The 19554-nt window shown below is 47.7% G+C and overlaps 11 non-coding genes across 11 annotated transcripts; 10 read left to right on the top strand and 1 right to left on the bottom strand.

Moving 5' to 3' along the window:
• Nucleotides 1–759: 759 nt before the first annotated feature.
• Nucleotides 760–832, top strand: TRNAK-UUU (transfer RNA lysine (anticodon UUU)). Its single transcript has one exon. It is a non-coding gene; the product is annotated as a tRNA-Lys (tRNA).
• Nucleotides 833–2272: 1440 nt separating this feature from the next.
• On the top strand, nt 2273–2345 carry TRNAK-UUU (transfer RNA lysine (anticodon UUU)). The gene has a single exon. It is a non-coding gene; the product is annotated as a tRNA-Lys (tRNA).
• A 1841-nt stretch (nt 2346–4186) lies between these two features.
• Nucleotides 4187–4259, top strand: TRNAK-UUU (transfer RNA lysine (anticodon UUU)). Its single transcript has one exon. It is a non-coding gene; the product is annotated as a tRNA-Lys (tRNA).
• Nucleotides 4260–6031: 1772 nt separating this feature from the next.
• Nucleotides 6032–6104, top strand: TRNAK-UUU (transfer RNA lysine (anticodon UUU)). Its single transcript has one exon. It is a non-coding gene; the product is annotated as a tRNA-Lys (tRNA).
• A 1441-nt stretch (nt 6105–7545) lies between these two features.
• On the top strand, nt 7546–7618 carry TRNAK-UUU (transfer RNA lysine (anticodon UUU)). The gene has a single exon. It is a non-coding gene; the product is annotated as a tRNA-Lys (tRNA).
• Nucleotides 7619–9374: 1756 nt separating this feature from the next.
• Nucleotides 9375–9447, top strand: TRNAK-UUU (transfer RNA lysine (anticodon UUU)). Its single transcript has one exon. It is a non-coding gene; the product is annotated as a tRNA-Lys (tRNA).
• Nucleotides 9448–11287: 1840 nt separating this feature from the next.
• TRNAK-UUU (transfer RNA lysine (anticodon UUU)) lies at nt 11288–11360 on the top strand. Its single transcript has one exon. It is a non-coding gene; the product is annotated as a tRNA-Lys (tRNA).
• A 1772-nt stretch (nt 11361–13132) lies between these two features.
• On the top strand, nt 13133–13205 carry TRNAK-UUU (transfer RNA lysine (anticodon UUU)). Its single transcript has one exon. It is a non-coding gene; the product is annotated as a tRNA-Lys (tRNA).
• Nucleotides 13206–15055: 1850 nt separating this feature from the next.
• On the top strand, nt 15056–15128 carry TRNAK-UUU (transfer RNA lysine (anticodon UUU)). Its single transcript has one exon. It is a non-coding gene; the product is annotated as a tRNA-Lys (tRNA).
• Nucleotides 15129–16951: 1823 nt separating this feature from the next.
• TRNAK-UUU (transfer RNA lysine (anticodon UUU)) lies at nt 16952–17024 on the top strand. Its single transcript has one exon. It is a non-coding gene; the product is annotated as a tRNA-Lys (tRNA).
• A 1043-nt stretch (nt 17025–18067) lies between these two features.
• On the bottom strand, nt 18068–18140 carry TRNAK-UUU (transfer RNA lysine (anticodon UUU)). Its single transcript has one exon. It is a non-coding gene; the product is annotated as a tRNA-Lys (tRNA).
• Between the last annotated feature and the right edge of the window lie 1414 nt (nt 18141–19554).

The following is a 19554-nucleotide window of genomic DNA, read 5'->3' as shown; positions in this document are numbered from 1 at the left end:
AGGGATGTCCTCTGGCTCCCACATTATTTAGCATCTATTTCGAACACGTAGTTCGTGAAGCCTTAAATAGCCACTAAGAGATGGCGACTTACCATCAGCCCCACCAAAACTAAGCACCTGCCTGGATATTGTGTACCATCGGACACTCCACCCCCACAAGGGCAGTTGTGGAGAGAGTGGAGAGTTTCCCATACCTGGGCAGTGTGCTCATGTCCTTCTCCGGTTTAACAGCAGAGGTCTCACTCCGAATCAGTCGAGCGGCATTATCTTTTCATCGGTTGCGTAACGCTGTGTGGAAGCTACCTGGTCTGTCACTCCGCACGAAGCATTGGGGAGACAAAGGTGGCTGTGCGTGGCACTGGCCACTTCACCCCCATCGCGTGCTGCGCCGGCTTTCATAAGGTGCCCGCTAACGGCACTTTGCCAGTCTGTTAAAGTCTATAAATTAAGTGCATGATTAGGTATAAGAGATTTGCACTCACGGCAAACATCAATGACGAATATCTGAACCGGTCCTGAATGAACCTCCCACCTGGGTCGGCTCAGCCTTAAAACGAGTGCCTGGCGCTGCGTGTAAACATTCGCGGAACTGGGGAGACAAAGGCGGCCGGGTGTGGTTGCTGGCCATAACTTTCTCACGTGCCGTTTTGGTCTTGGTCGGTGCTCGCGATCAACATGTCGAGTTTGCGTGTCGACTCATGGGAGGGGGGGGTGGACGTTGTTCGTTGTTCGGTTTGTGTTGCCCCTGTGAACGCATGGGCCCGGATAGCTCAGTCGGTAGAGCATCAGACTTTTAATCTGAGGGTCCAGGGTTCAAGTCCCTGTTCGGGCGCTTGTGTTTTTTTATTTATTGTTGTAAGAAGCGCTGTGATGTGGTGAGCGCACTACGCTGTAAACCCGGCGGTGCTGATGTTGATTCCTGGCTGCACGGTGAATATCAGTGGTGAGGAATGTCCCTGCCCTGTATCTGAACCTGTCCTGGTTCTCCGCTGGGGTGACTCAACCTTAAAAAAAAAAATCACCCGACGCGGTGTGTATAAAGCATCAGTACTCGGGAGACAAAGGCGGATGTGCAATACACACATGTACCGTATGTCTGCACAAGCGGGTACTTTATGTGTAGATTTGCAGGATCGAGCAAGTGGAGGAAATTCCTCATTCGTATGGCAGGAACCAGCATCGCTAAAGGGCACAACTACAGTTGGCTTCTCAAAAATAGTACTTGATTTATCGACACTGAGAAATGATGGGCTGCTTCGGGTCAGCCACAGTGTCTCAGTTGTTCTGGAAGTGTCTGTTTGGTGGAAATTCCACATTCCCATGACGAGGACAAGTATAACAATTTTGTTATCTACAGTACTGTTGCATTACCACAAAATGGTACTCAATTTATCGACCCGGGATTAAAAACCGTACGTGGGGTGTTTTTATTTGTTAATTCCAGGCGACATTTCCCACCAAACATTGTTACCTTCTCCACTGGATCTTCACCAGACCTCAAATGTCACCACCGTTACCCTCATCGACCCAGAGGAGGGACCACTCGCCTCTCACGCCGAGACGCGCGGTGTGAACGTGGCCACATCTCACGCATTTCACGGGCGTAATCATCTCTACTTTGACATACAGCATTTTTGTTTTAAGCCAACCGTGACAATCACTTCTCACGCACATGACTTACAGCCAATATCACGAGCATCACGATCCAGTCTTACGCAGCACTTGCCAATCTCACCCAGCCACAAGCCCATCATGGCCAACATCACTGACGAATATCTGAACCGATCCTGGACCTTCCCTCGGTCAACTCAGCCTTAAATGAGTGCTTGGAGCGTTGTGTAAATATCAGGATTGGGGAGACAAAGGTGGCACTGGCCACTTCACCTCCATCGCGTGCAGCGCCGGCTTTCACAAGGTGCCCGCTAACGGCACTTTGCCAGTCTATTAAAGGCTATAAATTAAGTGCATGATTAGATATCTGAGATTTGCACTCACGGCCAACATCATTGACGAATATCTGAACCGGTCCTGAATGAACCTCCCACCTGGGTCGGCTCAGCCTTAAACGAGTGCCTGGCGCTGCGTGTAAATATTCGCGGAACTGGGGAGACAAAGGCGGCCGGGTGTGGTTACTGGCCATAACTTCCTGACGTGTCGTTTTGGCCTTGGTCGGTGCTCGCGATCAACATGTCGAGTTTGCGTGTCGACTCAGGGGTAGTGGGGGGGGGGCGTTGTTCGTCGTTCGGTTTGTGTTGCCCCTGTGAACGCATGGGCCCGGATAGCTCAGTCGGTAGAGCATCAGACTTTTAATCTGAGGGTCCAGGGTTCAAGTCCCTGTTCGGGCGCTTGTGTTTTTTATTTATTGTTGTAAGAAGCTGCTGCGCTGTGGTGAGCGCACTGCGCTGTAAACCCGGCGGAGCTGATTTTGATTCATACTCCTAGGTTTTCTCGGTAAAGTCACGAAAAACACTGAGAGTATGAATCCTTGCAGTCACGAAAGCTTCAAATTTAGAACTGTTGTTGATTCCTGGCTGCACGGTGAATATCAGTGGTGATAAATTTCCCGTAAAAACAAAGTTTTTCACTATGAATCCTTTTTATGCGTGTTCAATGGGCCACAACCCAGCCCACATTGGTCTTTGAAACGGGCGGCTAGAGTCCTCTCGTCATCTGGCTTGAGATGGCTGCCACCTATGGGTCAGATGATTACCTGCCACCATTAAGCAATTGGTAATTAAATATAATTTATTTTTTCCTAAAAGTGTTAAATTTTGGAGAAAAAAAATTCACTAAAATAAATTGTCACGCACAACGAGTCTGTGTGCAAAATGTCAGCTCGATTGGATCACGGGAAGTGGGTTAAAAAACGACCGAAAGATTTGCACGGTCGTAAGCGCGCAAGCAAGCAAGCAAGTGAACTTAATATGAAGGATTTAAAAAAAAAATCACCCGACGCGGTGTGTATAGAGCATCAGTACTCGGGAGACAAAGGAGGATGTGCAATGCACACATGTTCCGTATGTCTGCACAAGCGGGTACTTTACGTGTAGATTTGCAGGATCGAGCGAGTGGTGGAAATTCCTCATTCGTATGGCAGGAACCAGCATCGCTTTAGGGCACAACTACAGTTGGCTTCTCAAAAAGAGTCCTTGATTTATCGACAATGAGAAATGATGGGCTGCTTCTGGTCAGCCACAGTGTCTCACTTGCTCTCAAAGTGTCTTCTTGGTGGAAATTCCACATTCCCATGAGGAGGACAAGTATAAATTTTTTTTACCTACAGTACTGTTGCATTTCCACAAAATGGTACTCAATTTATCGACCCGGGATTAAAAACCGTCCGTGGGGTGTTTTTATTTGTTAATTCCAGTCGACATTTCAAGCCAAACATTGTTACCTTCTCAACTGGATCTTCAGCAGACCTCAAATGTCACCACCGTTCCCCTCATCGACCCAGAGGAGGTACCACTCGCCTCTCACGCCGAGACGCGCGGTGTGAACGTGGCCACATCTCACGCATTTCACGGGCGTGATCATCTCTACTTTGACATACAGCAATTTTGTTTTAAGCCAACCGTGAAAATCACTTCTCACGCACGTGACTTATAGCCAAAATCACGAGCATCACGATCCAGTCTCACACAGCCACGAGCACATCATGGCCAACATCAGTGACGAATATCTGAATCGATCCTGGACCTTCCCTCGGTCGACTCAGCCTGAAATGAGTGTTTGGAGCGTTGTGTAAATATCAGCATTGGGGAGACAAAGGTGGCTGTGCGTGGCACTGGCCACTTCACCCCCATCGCGTGCTGCGCCGGCTTTCATAAGGTGCCCGCTAACGGCACTTTGCCAGTCTGTTAAAGGCTATAAATTAAGGGCATGATTAGGTATCTGAGATTTGCACTCACTGCCAACATCAGTGACGAATATCTGAACCGGTCCTGAATGAACCTCCCACCTGGGTCGGCTCAGCCTTAAACGAGTGTCTGGCGCTGCGTGTAAACATTCGCGGAACTAGGGAGACAAAGGCGGCCGGGTGTGGTTGCTGGCCATAACTTCATGACGTGTCGTTTAGGCCTTGGTCGGTGCTCGCGATCAACATGTCGAGTTTGCGTGTCGACTCAGGGGTAGTGGGGGGGGCGTTGTTCGTTGTTCGGTTTGTGTTGCCCCAGTGAACGCATGGGCCCGGATAGCTCAGTCGGTAGAGCATCAGACTTTTAATCTGAGGGTCCAGGGTTCAAGTCCCTGTTCGGGCGCTTGTGCTTTTTAAATCCTTTATATTAAGTTCGCTTGCTTGCTTAGGACCGTGCAAATCTTTCGGTCGTTTTTTTAACCCACTTCCCGTGATCCAATCGAGCTGACATTTTGCACACAGACTCGTTGTGCGTGACAATTAATGTTCGTGAACATTTTTTTCCAAAATTTTACACTTTTTAGGACAAAAATATTATATTTAATTACCAATTGCTTAATGGTGCAATGCAATCATCTGACCCATAGGTGGCAGCTATCTCAAGCCAGAGGACGAGAGGACTCTAGCCGCCACGCATATAAAGGGTTTATAGTGAAAAACTTTGTTTTTACTGGTTATACTTGTTATTTATTGTTGCAAGAAGCCGCTGCGCTGTGGTGAGCGCAATGAGCTGTAAACCCGGCTGAGCTGATATTGATTCCTGGCCGAACGGTGAATATCAGTGGTGAGAAATGTCCCTGCCCTGTATCTGAACCTGTCCTGGTTCTCCGCTGGGGTGACTCAACCTTAAAAAAAAAAAATCACCGGACGCGGTGTGTATAAAGCATCAGTACTCGGGAGACAAAGGCGGATGTGCAATACATACATGTACCGTATGTCTGCACAAACGGGTACTTTATATGTAGATTTGCAGGATCGAGCGAGTGGTGGATATTCCTCATTCGTATGGCAGGAACCATCATCGCTAAAGGGCACAACTACACTTGGCTTCTCAAAAATAGTACTTGATTTATCGACACTGAGAAATGATGGGCTGCTTCGGTCCAGCCACAGTGTCTCAGTTGTTGTGGAAGTGTCTGCTTGGTGGAAATTCCACATTCCCATGACGAGGACAAGTATAACAATTTTTTTTATCTACAGTACTGTTGCATTTTCACAAAATGGTACTCAATTTATCGACCCGGGATTAAAAACCGTCCGTGGGGTGTTTTTATTTGTTAATTCCAGGCGACGTTTCAAGCCAAACATTGTTACCTTCTCCACTGGATCTTCACCAGACCTCAAATGTCACCACCGTTCCCGTCATCGACCCAGAGGAGGGACCACTCGCCTCTCACGCCGAGACTCGCGGTGTGAACGTGGCCACATCTCACGCATTTCACGGGCGTGATCATCTCTACTTTTATATACATCATTTTTGTTTTAAGCCAAACGTGATAATCACTTCTCACGCACATAACTTACAGCCAATATCACGAGCATCACGATCCAGTCTTACGCAGCCACTAGCCAATCTCACCCAACCACAAGCCCATCATGGCCAACATCAGTGACGAATATCTAAATCTATCCTGGACCTTCTCTCGGTCGACTCAGCCTTAAATAAGTGCTTGGAGCGTTGTGTAAATATCAGGATTCGGGAGACAAAGGTGGCACTGGCCACTTCACCTCCATCGCGTGCAGCGCCGGCTTTCACAAGGTGCCCGCTAACGGCACTTTGCCAGTCTGTTAAAGGCTGTAAATTAAGTGCATGATTAGGTATCTGAGATTTGCACTCACGGCCAACATCAGTGACGAATATATGAACCGGTCCTGAATGAACCTCTCACCTGGGTCGGCTCAGCCTTGAACGAGTGCCTGGCGCTGCGTGTAAACATTCGCGGAACTGGGGAGACAAAGGCGGCCGGGTGTGGTTGCTGGCCATCACTTCCTCACGTGCCGTTTTGGGCTTGGTCGGTGCTCGCGATCAACATGTCGAGTTTGCGTGTCAACTCAGGGGTGGGGGGGGGGGACGTTGTTCGTTGTTCGGTTTGTGTTGCCCCTGTGAACGCATGGGCCCGGATAGCTCAGTCGGTAGAGCATCAGACTTTTAATCTGAGGGTCCAGGGTTCAAGTCCCTGTTCGGGCGCTTGTGTTTTTTTTATTTGTTGTTGTAAGAAGCCGCTGTGATGTGGTGCGCGCACTACGCTGTAAACCCGGCGGAGCTGATGTTGATTCCTGGCTGCACGGTGAATATCAGTGGTGAGGAATGTCCCTGCCCTGTATCTAAACCTGTCCTGGTTCTCCGCTGGGGTGAGTCAACCTTCATAAAAAAAATCACCCGACGCGGTGTGTATAAAGCATCAGTACTCGGGAGACAAAGGAGGATGTGCAATATACACATGTACCGTATGTCTGCACAAGCGGGTACTTTATGTGTAGATTTGCAGGATCGAGCAAGTGGAGGAAATTCCTCATTCGTATGGCAGGAACCAGCATCGCTAAAGGGCACAACTACAGTTGGCTTCTCAAAAATAGTACTTGATTTATCGACACTGAGAAATGATGGGCTGCTTCGGGTCAGCCACAGTGTCTCAGTTGTTCTGGAAGTGTCTGTTTGGTGGAAATTCCACATTCCCATGACGAGGACAAGTATAACAATTTTGTTATCTACAGTACTGTTGCATTACCACAAAATGGTACTCAATTTATCGACCCGGGATTAAAAACCGTCCGTGGGGTGTTTTTATTTGTTAATTCCAGGCGACATTTCCCACCAAACATTGTTACCTTCTCCACTGGATCTTCACCAGACCTCAAATGTCACCACCGTTACCCTCATCGACCCAGAGGAGGGACCACTCGCCTCTCACGCCGAGACGCGCGGTGTGAACGTGGCCACATCTCACGCATTTCACGGGCGTGATCATCTCTACTTTGACATACAGCATTTTTGTTTTAAGCCAACCGTGACAATCACTTCTCACGCACATTACTTACAGCCAATATCACGAGCATCACGATCCAGTCTTACGCAGCACTTGCCAATCTCACCCAGCCACAAGCCCATCATGGCCAACATCACTGACGAATATCTGAACCGATCCTGGACCTTCCCTCGGTCAACTCAGCCTTAAATGAGTGCTTGGAGCGTTGTGTAAATATCAGGATTGGGGAGACAAAGGTGGCACTGGCCACTTCACCCCCATCGCGTGCTGCGCCGGCTTTCATAAGGTGCCCGCTAACGGCACTTTGCCAGTCTGTTAAAGGCTATAAATTAAGGGCATGATTAGGTATCTGAGATTTGCACTCACTGCCAACATCAGTGACGAATATCTGAACCGGTCCTGAATGAACCTCCCACCTGGGTCGGCTCAGCCTTAAACGAGTGTCTGGCGCTGCGTGTAAACATTCGCGGAACTAGGGAGACAAAGGCGGCCGGGTGTGGTTGCTGGCCATAACTTCATGACGTGTCGTTTAGGCCTTGGTCGGTGCTCGCGATCAACATGTCGAGTTTGCGTGTCGACTCAGGGATAGCGGGGGGGGGCGTTGTTCGTTGTTCGGTTTGTGTTGCCCCAGTGCACGCATGGGCCCGGATAGCTCAGTCGGTAGAGCATCAGACTTTTAATCTGAGGGTCCAGGGTTCAAGTCCCTGTTCGGGCGCTTGTGTTTTTTAAATCCTTTATATTAAGTTCGCTTGCTTGCTTAGGACCATGCAAATCTTTCGGTCGTTTTTTTAACCCACTTCCCGTGATCCAATCGAGCTGACATTTTCCACACAGACTCGTTGTGCGTGACAATTAATGTTCGTGAAATTTTTTTCCAAAATGTTACACTTTTTAGGACAAAAATATTATATTTAATTACCAATTGCTTAATGGTGCAATGCAATCATCTGACCCATAGGTGGCAGCCATCTCAAGCCAGAGGACGAGAGGACTCTAGCCGCCACGCTTATAAAGGATTTATAGTGAAAAACTTTGTTTTTACTGGTTATACTTATTGTTTATTGTTGCAAGAAGCCGCTGCGCTGTGGTGAGCGTACTGCGCTGTAAACCCGGCGGAGCTGATATTGATTCCTGGCCGAACGGTGAATATCAGTGGTGAGAAATGTCCCTGCCCTGTATCTGAACCTGTCCTGGTTCTCCGCTGGGGTGAGTCAACCTTCAAAAAAAAATCACCCGACGCGGTGTGTATAAAGCATCAGTACTCGGGAGACAAAGGATGATGTGCAATACACACATTTACCGTATGTCTGCACAAGCGGGTACTTTATGTGTATTTTTTTGGAGGATCGAGCGAGTGGTGGAAATTCCAAATTCGTATGGCAGGAACCAGCATCGCCAAAGGGCACAACTACAGTTGGCTTCTCATAAATAGTACTTGATCTATCGACACTGAGAAATGATGGGCTGCTTCGGGTCAGCCAGAGTGTCTCAGTTGTTCTGGAAGTGTCTGCTTGGTGGAAATTCCACATTCCCATGACGAGGACAAGTATAACAATTTTTTTATCTACAGTACTGTTGCATTACCACAAAATGGTACTCAATTTATCGACCCGGGATTAAAAACCGTCCGTGGGGTGTTTTTATTTGTTAATTCCAGGCGACATTTCAAGCCAAACATTGTTACCTTCTCCACTGGATCTTCACCAGACCTCAAATGTCACCACCGTTACCCTCATCGACCCAGAGGAGGGACCACTCGCCTCTCACGCCGAGACGCGCGGTGTGAACGTGGCCACATCTCACGCATTTCACAGGCGTAATCATCTCTACTTTGACATACAGCATTTTTTTCTAAGCCAACCGTGAAATTTACTTCTCACGCACGTGACTTATAGCCAATATCACGAGCATCACGATCCAATCTCACCTAGCCACTAGCCCATCATGGCCAACATCACTGACGAATATCTGAACCGATCCTGGACCTTCCCTCGGTCGACTCAGCCTTAAATCAGTGTTTGGAGCGTTGTGTAAATATCAGGATTGGGGAGACAAAGGAGGCTGTGCGTGGCACTGGCCACTTCACCCCCATCGCGTGCTACGCTGGCTTTCACAAGGTGGCCGGTAACGGCACTTTGCCAGTCTGTTAAAGGCTATAAATTAAGGGCATGATTAGGTGTGTGAGATTTGCACTCACGGCTAACATCACTGACGAATATCTGAACCGGTCCTGAATGAACCTCCCACCTGGGTCGGCTCAGCCTTAAACGAGTGCCTGGCGCTGTGTGTAAACATTCGCGGAACTGGGGAGACAAAGGCGGCCGGGTGTGGTTGCTGGTCATCACTTCCTCACGTGCCGTTGTGGCCTTGGTCAGTGCTCGCGATCAACATGTCGAGTTTGCGTGTCGACTCAGGGGTGGGGGAGGGACGTTGTTCGTTGTTCGGTTTGTGTTGCCCCTGTGAACGCATGGGCCCGGATAGCTCAGTCGGTAGAGCATCAGACTTTTAATCTGAGGGTCCAGGGTTCAAGTCCCTGTTCGGGCGCTTGTGTTTTTTTTTATTGTTGTAAGAAGCTGCTGCGCTGTGGTGAGCGCACTGCGCTGTAAACCCGGCGGAGCTGATTTTGATTCATACGCCTAGGTTTTCTCGGTAAAGTCACGAAAAACACTGAGAGTATGAATCCTTGCAGTCACGAAAGCTTCAAATTTAGAACTGATGTTGATTCCTGGCTGCACGGTGAATATCAGTGGTGATAAATTTCCCGTAAAAACAAAGTTTTTCACTATGAATCCTTTATATGCGTGTTCAATGGGCCACAACCCAGCCCACATTGGTCTTTGAAACGGGCGGCTAGAGTCCTCTCGTCATCTGGCTTGAGATGGCTGCCACCTATGGGTCAGATGATTACCTGCCACCATTAAGCAATTGGTAATTAAATATAATTTATTTTTTCCTAAAAGTGTTAAATTTTGGGAAAAAAAATTCACTAAAATAAATTGTCACGCACTACGAGTCTGTGTGCAAAATGTCAGCTCGATTGGATCACGGGAAGTGGGTTAAAAAACGACCGAAAGATTTGCACGGTCGTAAGCGCGCAAGCAAGCAAGCAAGTGAACTTAATATAAAGGATTAAAAAAAAAATCACCCGACGCGGTGTGTATAGAGCATCAGTACTCGGGAGACAAAGGAGGATGTGCAATGCACACATGTTCCGTATGTCTGCACAAGCGGGTACTTTACGTGTAGATTTGCAGGATCGAGCGAGTGGTGGAAATTCCTCATTCGTATGGCAGGAACCAGCATCGCTTTAGGGCACAACTACAGTTGGCTTCTCAAAAAGAGTCCTTGATTTATCGACAATGAGAAATGATGGGCTGCTTCTGGTCAGCCACAGTGTCTCACTTGCTCTCAAAGTGTCTTCTTGGTGGAAATTCCACATTCCCATGAGGAGGACAAGTATAAAATTTTTTTACCTACAGTACTGTTGCATTTCCACAAAATGGTACTCAATTTATCGACCCGGGATTAAAAACCGTCCGTGGGGTGTTTTTATTTGTTAATTCCAGTCGACATTTCAAGCCAAACATTGTTACCTTCTCAACTGGATCTTCAGCAGACCTCAAATGTCACCACCGTTCCCCTTATCGACCCAGAGGAGGTACCACTCGCCTCTCACGCCGAGACGCGCGGTGTGAACGTGGCCACATCTCACGCATTTCACGGGCGTGATCATCTCTACTTTGACATACAGCAATTTTGTTTTAAGCCAACCGTGAAAATCACTTCTCACGCACGTGACTTATAGCCAAAATCACGAGCATCACGATCCAGTCTCACACAGCCACGAGCCCATCATGGCCAACATCAGTGACGAATATCTGAATCGATCCTGGACCTTCCCTCGGTCGACTCAGCCTGAAATGAGTGTTTGGAGCGTTGTGTAAATATCAGCATTGGGGAGACAAAGGTGGCTGTGCGTGGCACTGGCCACTTCACCCCCATCGCGTGCTGCGCCGGCTTTCATAAGGTGCCCGCTAACGGCACTTTGCCAGTCTGTTAAAGTCTATAAATTAAGTGCATGATTAGGTATCTGAGATTTGCACTCACTGCCAACATCAGTGACGAATATCTGAACCGGTCCTGAATGAACCTCCCACCTGGGTCGGCTCAGCCTTAAACGAGTGTCTGGCGCTGCGTGTAAACATTCGCGGAACTAGGGAGACAAAGGCGGCCGGGTGTGGTTGCTGGCCATAACTTCCTGACGTGTCGTTTAGGCCTTGGTAGGTGCCCGCGATCAACATGTCGAGTTTGCGTGTCGACTCAGGGGTAGTGGGGGGGGGGCGTTGTTCGTTGTTCGGTTTGTGTTGCCCCAGTGAACGCATGGGCCCGGATAGCTCAGTCGGTAGAGCATCAGACTTTTAATCTGAGGGTCCAGGGTTCACGTCCCTGTTCGGGCGCTTGTGTTTTTTAAATCCTTAATATTAAGTTCGCTTGCTTGCTTAGGACCGTGCAAATCTTTCGGTCGTTTTTTAACCCACTTCCCGTGATCCAATCGAGCTGACATTTTCCAAACAGACTCGTTGTGCGTGACAATTAATGTTCGTGAAATTTTTTTTCCAAAATGTTACACTTTTTAGAACAAAAATATTATGTTTAATTACCAATTGCTTAATGGTGCAATGCAATCATCTGACCCATAGGTGGCAGCCATCTCAAGCCAGAGGACGAGAGGACTCTAGCCGCCACGCATATAAAGGATTTATAGTGAAAAACTTTGTTTTTACTGGTTATACTGATTATTTATTGTTGTAAGAAGCCGCTGCGCTGAGGTGAGCGTACTGCGCTGTAAACCCGGCGGAGCAGATGTTGATTTCTGGCTGAACGGTGAATATCAGTGGTGAGAAATGTCCCTGCCCTGTATCTGAACCTGTCCTGGTTCTCCGCTGGGGTGACTCAACCTTAAAAAAAAAAATCACCCGACGCGGTGTGTATAAAGCATCAGTACTCGGGAGACAAAGGCGGATGTGCAATACACACATGTACCGTATGTCTGCACAAGCGGGTACTTTATATGTAGATTTGCAGGATCGAGCGAGTGGTGGATATTCCTCATTAGTATGGCAGGAACCAGCATCGCTAAAGGGCACAACTACACTTGGCTTCTCAAAAATAGTACTTGATTTATCGACACTGAGAAATGATGGGCTGCATCGGTCCAGCCACAGTGTCTCAGTTGTTGTGGAAGTGTCTGCTTGATGGAAATTCCACATTCCCATGACGAGGACAAGTATAACAATTTTTTTTATCTACAGTACTGTTGCATTTTCACAAAATGGTACTCAATTTATCGACCCGGGATTAAAAACCGTCCGTGGGGTGTTTTTATTTGTTAATTCCAGGCGACATTTCAAGCCAAACATTGTTACCTTCTCCACTGGATCTTCACCAGACCTCAAATGTCACCACCGTTCCCGTCATCGACCCAGAGGAGGGACCACTCGCCTCTCACGCCGAGACTCGCGGTGTGAACGTGGCCACATCTCACGCATTTCACGGGCGTGATCATCTCTACTTTTATATACATCATTTTTGTTTTAAGCCAAACGTGATAATCACTTCTCACGCACATAACTTACAGCCAATATCACGAGCATCACGATCCAGTCTTACGCAGCCACTAGCCAATCTCACCCAAACACAAGCCCATCATGGCCAACATCAGTGACGAATATCTAAAATCTATCCTGACCTTCTCTCAGTCGACTCAGCCTTAAATAAGTGCTTGGAGCGTTGTGTAAATATCAGCATTGGGGAGACAAAGGTGGCACTGGCCACTTCACCCCCATCACGTGCTGCGCTGGCTTTCATAAGGTGCCCGCTAACGGCACTTTGCCAGTCTGTTAAAGGCTATAAATTAAGGGCATGATTAGGTGTGTGAGATTTGCACTCACGGCTAACATCACTGACGAATATCTGAACCGGTCCTGAATGAACCTCCCACCTGGGTCGGCTCAGCCTTAAACGAGTGCCTGGCGCTGTGTGTAAACATTCGCGGAACTGGGGAGACAAAGGCGGCCGGGTGTGGTTGCTGGCCATCACTTCCTCACGTGCCGTTGTGGCCTTGGTCAGTGCTCGCGATCAACATGTCGAGTTTGCGTGTCGACTCAGGGGTGGGGGGGGGGGGGACGTTGTTCGTTGTTCGGTTTGTGTTGCCCCTGTGAACGCATGGGCCCGGATAGCTCAGTCGGTAGAGCATCAGACTTTTAATCTGAGGGTCCAGGGTTCAAGTCCCTGTTCGGGCGCTTGTGTTTTTTATTTATTGTTGTAAGAAGCTGCTGCGCTGTGGTGAGCGCACTACGCTGTAAACCCGGCGAACCTGATTTAGATTCATACTCTTAGGTTTTCTCGGTAAAGTCACGTAAAACACTGAGAGTATGAATCCTTGCAGTCACGAAAGCTTCAAATTTAGAACTGATGTTGATTCCTGGCTGCACGGTGAATATCAGTGGTGAGAAATTTCCCGTAAAAACAAAGTTTTTCACTATGAATCCTTTATATGCGTGTTCAATGGGCCACAACCCAGCCCACATTGGTCTTTGAAACGGGCGGCTAGAGTCCTCTCGTCATCTGGCTTGAGATGGCTGCCACCTATGGGTCAGATGATTACCTGCCACCATTAAGCAATTGGTAATTAAATATAATTTATTTTTTCCTAAAAAGTGTTAAATTTTGGAAAGAAATTTTCACTAAAATAAATTGTCACGCACAACGAGTCTGTGTGCAAAATGTCAGCTCGATTGGATCACGGGAAGTGGGTTAAAAAACGACCGAAAGATTTGCACGGTCGTAAGCGCGTAACCAAGCAAGCAAGTGAACTTAATATGAAGGATTAAAAAAAAAATCACCCGACGCGGTGTGTATAGAGCATCAGTACTCGGGAGACAAAGGAGGATGTGCAATGCACACATGTTTCGTATGTCTGCACAAGCGGGTACTTTACGTGTAGATTTGCAGGATCGAGCGAGTGGTGGAAATTCCTCATTCGTATGGCAGGAACCAGCATCGCTTTAGGGCACAACTACAGTTGGCTTCTCAAAAAGAGTCCTTGATTTATCGACAATGAGAAATGATGGGCTGCTTCTGGTCAGCCACAGTGTCTCACTTGCTCTCAAAGTGTCTTCTTGGTGGAAATTCCACATTCCCATGACGAGGACAAGTATAAAAATGTTTTTACCTACAGTACTGTTGCATTTCCACAAAATGGTACTCAATTTATCGACCCGGGATTAAAAACCGTCCGTGGGGTGTTTTTATTTGTTTATTCCAGTCGACATTTCAAGCCAAACATTGTTACCTTCTCAACTGGATCTTCAGCAGACCTCAAATGTCACCACCGTCCCCCTCATTGACCCAGAGGAGGGACCACTCGCCTCTCACGCCGAGACTCGCGGTGTGAACGTGGCCACATCTCACGCATTTCACGGGCGTGATCATCTCTACTTTGATATACAGCATTTTTATTTAAAGCCAACCGTGATAATCACTTCTCACGCACATGACATATAGCCAACATCACGAGCATCACGATCCAGTCTCACCTAGCCACTAGTCAATCTCACCCAGCCACTAGCCCATCATGGCCAACATCAGTGACGAATATCTGAACCGATCCTGGACCTTCCCTCGGTCGACTCAGCCTCAAATGAGTGCTTGGAGCGTTGTGTAAATATCAGGATTGGGGAGACAAAGGTGGCACTGGCCACTTCACCCCCATCGCGTGCAGCGCCGGCTTTCCCAAGGTGCCCGCTAACGGCACTTTGCCAGTCTGTTAAATGCTATAAATTAAGTGCATGATTCGGCGTGTCAGATTTGCACTCACGGCCAACATCACTGACGAATATCTGAACCGGTCCTGAATGAACCTCCCACCTGGGTCGGCTCAGCCTTAAATGAGTGCCTGGCGCTGCGTGTAAACATTCGCGGAACTGGGGAGACAAAGGCGGCCGGGTGTGGTTGCTGGCCATAACTTCCTCACGTGCCGTTTTGGTCTTGGTCGCTGCTCGCGATCAACATGTCAAGTTCGCGTGTCGACTCAGGGGTGGGGGGGGGCGTTGTTCGTTGTTCGGTTTGTGTTGCCCCTGTGAACGCATGGGCCCGGATAGCTCAGTCGGTAGAGCATCAGACTTTTAATCTGAGGGTCCAGGGTTCAAGTCCCTGTTCGGGCGCTTGTGTTTTTTATTTATTGTTGTAAGAAGTCGCTGTGATGTGGTGAGCGTACTGTGCTGTAAACCCGGCGGAGCTAATGTTGATTCCTGGCTGCACGGTGAATATCAGTGGTGAGAAATGTCCCTGCCCTGTATCTGAACCTGTCCTGGTTCTCCGCTGGGGTGACTCAACCTTCAACAAGTATAACCCGTAAAAACAAAGTTTTTCACTATAAATCCTTTATATGCGTGTTCAATGGGCCACAACCCAGTCCACATTGGTTTTTGAAACGGGCGGCTAGAGTCCTCTCGTCCTCTGGCTTGAGATGGCTGCCACCTATGGGTCAGATGATTATCTGCCAGCAATAAGCAATTGGTAAATAAATATTTAAAATGTTTTCCCTAAACAGTGTAAAATTTCGGAAAATGTTTTTTCACGAAAATTAATTGTCACGCACAACGAGTCTGTGTGGAAAATGTCAGCTCGATTGGATCACGGGAAGTGGGTTAAAAAACGACCGAAAGATTTGCACGGTCGTAAGCGCGCAAGCAAGCAAGCAAGCGAACTTAATATAAAGGATTTAAAAAGAAATCACCCGACGCGGTGTGTATAAAGCATCAGTACTCGGGAGACAAAGGCGGATGTGCAATACACACATGTACCGTATGTCTGCACAAGCGGGTACTTTGTGTGTATTTTTTGGAGGATCGAGCGAGTGGTGGCAATTCCTCATTCGTATGGCATGAACCAGCATCGCTAAAGGTCACAACGACACTTGGCTTCTCAAAAATAGTACGTGATTGATTTATACAGAGAAATGATCGGCTGCTTCGGTCCAGCCACGGTGTCTCAGTTGCTCTCAAAGTGTATGTTTGGTGGAAATTCCACAGTCCCATGACGAGGACAAGTATAACAATTTTTTTACCTACAGTACTGTTGCATTTCCACAAAATGGTACTCAATTTATCGACCCGGGATTAAAAACCGTCCGTGGGGTGTTTTTATTTGTTAATTCCAGGCGACATTTCAAGCCAAACATTGTTATCTTCTCAACTGGATCTTCACCAGACCTCAAATGTCACCACCGTTCCCCTCATCGACCCAGAGGAGGGACCACTCGCCTCTCACGCCGAGACTAGCGGTGTGAACGTGGCCACATCTCACGCATTTCACGGGCGTGATCATCTCTACTTTGACATACAGCATTTTTGTTTTAAGCCAACCGTGATAATCACTTCTCACGCACATGACTTATAGCCAAAATCACGAGCATCACGGTCCAGTCTCACCTAGCCACTAGTCAATCTCACCCAGCCACTAGCCCATCATGGCCAACATCAGTGACGAATATCTGAACCGATCCTGGACCTTCTCTCGGTCGACTCAGCCTTAAATAAGTGCTTGGAGCGTTGTGTAAATATCAGGATTGGGGAGACAAAGGTGGCACTGGCCACTTCACCCCCATCGCGTGCAGCGCCGACTTTCACAAGGTGCCCGCTAACGGCACTTTGCCAGTCTGTTAAAGTCTACAAATTAAGTGCATGATTAGGTATCTGAGATTTGCACTCACGGCCAACATCACTGACGAATATCTAAACCGGTCCTGAATGAACCTCCCACCTGGGTCGACTCAGCCTTAAACGAGTGCCTGGCGCTGTGTGTAAACATTCGCGGAACTGGGGAGACAAAGGCGGCCGGGTGTGGTTGCTGGCCATCACTTCCTCACGTGCCGTTTTGGGCTTGGTAGCTGCTCGCGATCAACATATCGAGTTTGCGTGTCGACTCAGGGGTGGGGGGGGGCGTTGTTCGTTGTTTGGTTTGTGTTGCCCCTGTGAACGCATGGGCCCGGATAGCTCAGTCGGTAGAGCATCAGACTTTTAATCTGAGGGTCCAGGGTTCAAGTCACTGTTCGGGCGCTTCTATTTTTATATATTTTTTATTTAACACGTAGGCTTTCGCGACCAATATTATTCATAATACAGGTTTTTGGGTCAGATCGCGTTATTTATAAATGTGTCGTTACCCTCCACCACCCGACACGGCCAAACAGTACAAAATGTGTCACGTTTTTCAAAGGACAAAATAATTCACGTTTTTCAAAGGACAAAATAATTCACTTATTTAGCCCACCGCTGTGTTGAAGAGAGAATCAACAGCATTTTAAAATTTGAGTAGTACGACGTTTCGCTGATAATTACAATCATCTTCATCGGGCACCCCGGTGGGCTAAAGAAGTGAATAATTTTGTCCTTTGAAAAACGTGACACATTTTTTTACTGTTTTGCCGTGTCGGGTGGTGGAGGGTTACGACACATTTATAAATAACTCGATCTGACCCAAAAACCTTTATTATTAATATTTTTTATTGTTGTATTTTTATTTTATTGTTGTTTTCTTTGTTATTGTGTTTAGAAGCCGCTGCGCTGTGGTGAGCGCACCGCGCTGTAAACCCGGCGGAGCTGATGTTGATTCCTGGCTGCACGGAGAATATCAGCCAATGTCACGAGCATCACGATCCAGTGTCTCACGCAGCCACTCGTCAATCTCACGAGCATCACTCGCCATGCTCTTTGATTCTTTCGGTAAAGTCACGTATGTTGAAAAAATAGAAAAAAATTAAATTGATCACGATCGCCATACAAGCAACCGTCTTCACTCCCACCTGAAGACGGTTGCTTCTATGGCGATCGAAACGTCGTGATTTATTTTTATTTGGTTACCTTCGTGACTTTACCGAAATAACCAAAGAGTATGGATTCCTGCAGTCACGAAAGCTTCAAATCAAGATTGAACTGTGCAATGTGGTCTAGATACAGGATTAGTATATTACCCACCACTGATGTTTACCGTGGCCAGAAATCGAACTCAGGTTCGCCGTGTTTATAGCGTCATGCGCTAACCACTGCGCCACCGCTCCTTATATGTATATAAAACATATTTTTAAAAATAATAAAAGTACCGCCCGAACAGGGACTTGAACCCTGGACCCTCAGATTAAAAGTCTGATGCTCTACCGACTGAGCTATCCGGGCTCACGCAATGCGCACGCGTGGAGTAACGTCACAAATATGGAACGCACACTACCTGCACGTTGGCAACGACGCTTTGGTTAGTCGTGAACATGAACTTTGCATTGACTTGCGTTTGGAAAGTATGCTGCTATTAAACTTAAAAGTGTTAGTATGCAAAAAAGGTCAAACTGGCAATTTTTTTTTTTACAATTTCAAAATGTCCCTATGCTTCTCGAATCATTTGCATGCAAGAACATGTTTTGACAGTTTTATTTATGTAACATCCACAGGACAGAGATGTACATTTCCAGTCCAACAGCATCAACCATCAATCGTCACCATCGTCATCTTCCTTCTCTCTTCTTGTGGCCGATTAAAAATAGCACACGCTCACCACTTTCTGGAAATAGAACAGAGTTTTTGTTGTTGTTAAACTGGTCCCCTCGGCACAAGAATGTGGACGATTCTATAATGCGGAGGGAAAACTCAGACGACCCGGAGAAAAAAATCCGCGCGACCACGGGGAAAACAGAGAGAGACACGCAAACTCCAAATATACCGGTATCGTCAGGGTCGTGGTTCTAACCCACGAACTCGTGTCTACCAGGCGAGGTAGTGAACATCTCGCCACCGCATCGAACTCAATGTGGCCGTGTTTATAGTGCAGTGCGGGCTACTCGTGAAAACTCGTGTTTGTATAACGTCTTCAGACGCAGTCGAATTCACACCAGAGGTCGCAACCGGGTACCCGATACCCGTACCCTACCCGATACCCGGCTACCCGGGTATCGGGTAGGGTACGGGTAGCCGTTTGCGACCCTGGTGCGGCCGGGTACGGGTAGGCCGTGAGTCACTGGTGAGTAACCGTTTGTCACTCATTTCGGGTAGGGTACCCATTTGCGACCCTGGTGCGGCCGGGTACAGGTACCGTAAGGAATCAAAACCCGTTTGCGACCTCTGATTCACACGCCTCATTCCAGTTGTACCAGTACTGGATCAGACGCCTATTTGCTGTACTGCACTGCCCTCTGCAGACACGTCCTCGCCACAGCAAGTGAGCGTCCAACACGTGCTCACGATCCATCGATTGTACTCGCGATTCATCAAGGCACACACGCGTGGCAGTACTTATCGGATTGCGCGGGTAATAATCGATGTTGTTTTCGAACGGCAAATGAGCTTCGGTTTGGTGGCTGTGCTTCGAACCCGGCCACTTCATTTCGATTCCTGGTCACACGGCCAACATCAGTGGCGTGAAATTGAGATCGGTCCTGGGTGTTTCACCGACGTGCATTGATCAGGTGAAGTAATCAAGCAGTGGATCAACAAAAAGCTGTGGGAATATATTTAATTCTAGATTTGAAGCTTTTGTGACTGCAGGGATTTTTATTTTATTTTTATTAATTTTAATTTTTTACCTACGTGACTTTACCGA

The sequence above is a fragment of the Lampetra fluviatilis genome, chromosome 23 (assembly GCF_964198595.1).
Source record: "Lampetra fluviatilis chromosome 23, kcLamFluv1.1, whole genome shotgun sequence".
In the NCBI taxonomy this organism is placed as follows: Eukaryota; Metazoa; Chordata; class Hyperoartia; order Petromyzontiformes; family Petromyzontidae; genus Lampetra; species Lampetra fluviatilis.
The sequence above is the reverse complement of the archived record's forward strand: the minus strand, read 5'-3'. Positions and strand labels throughout refer to the sequence as shown.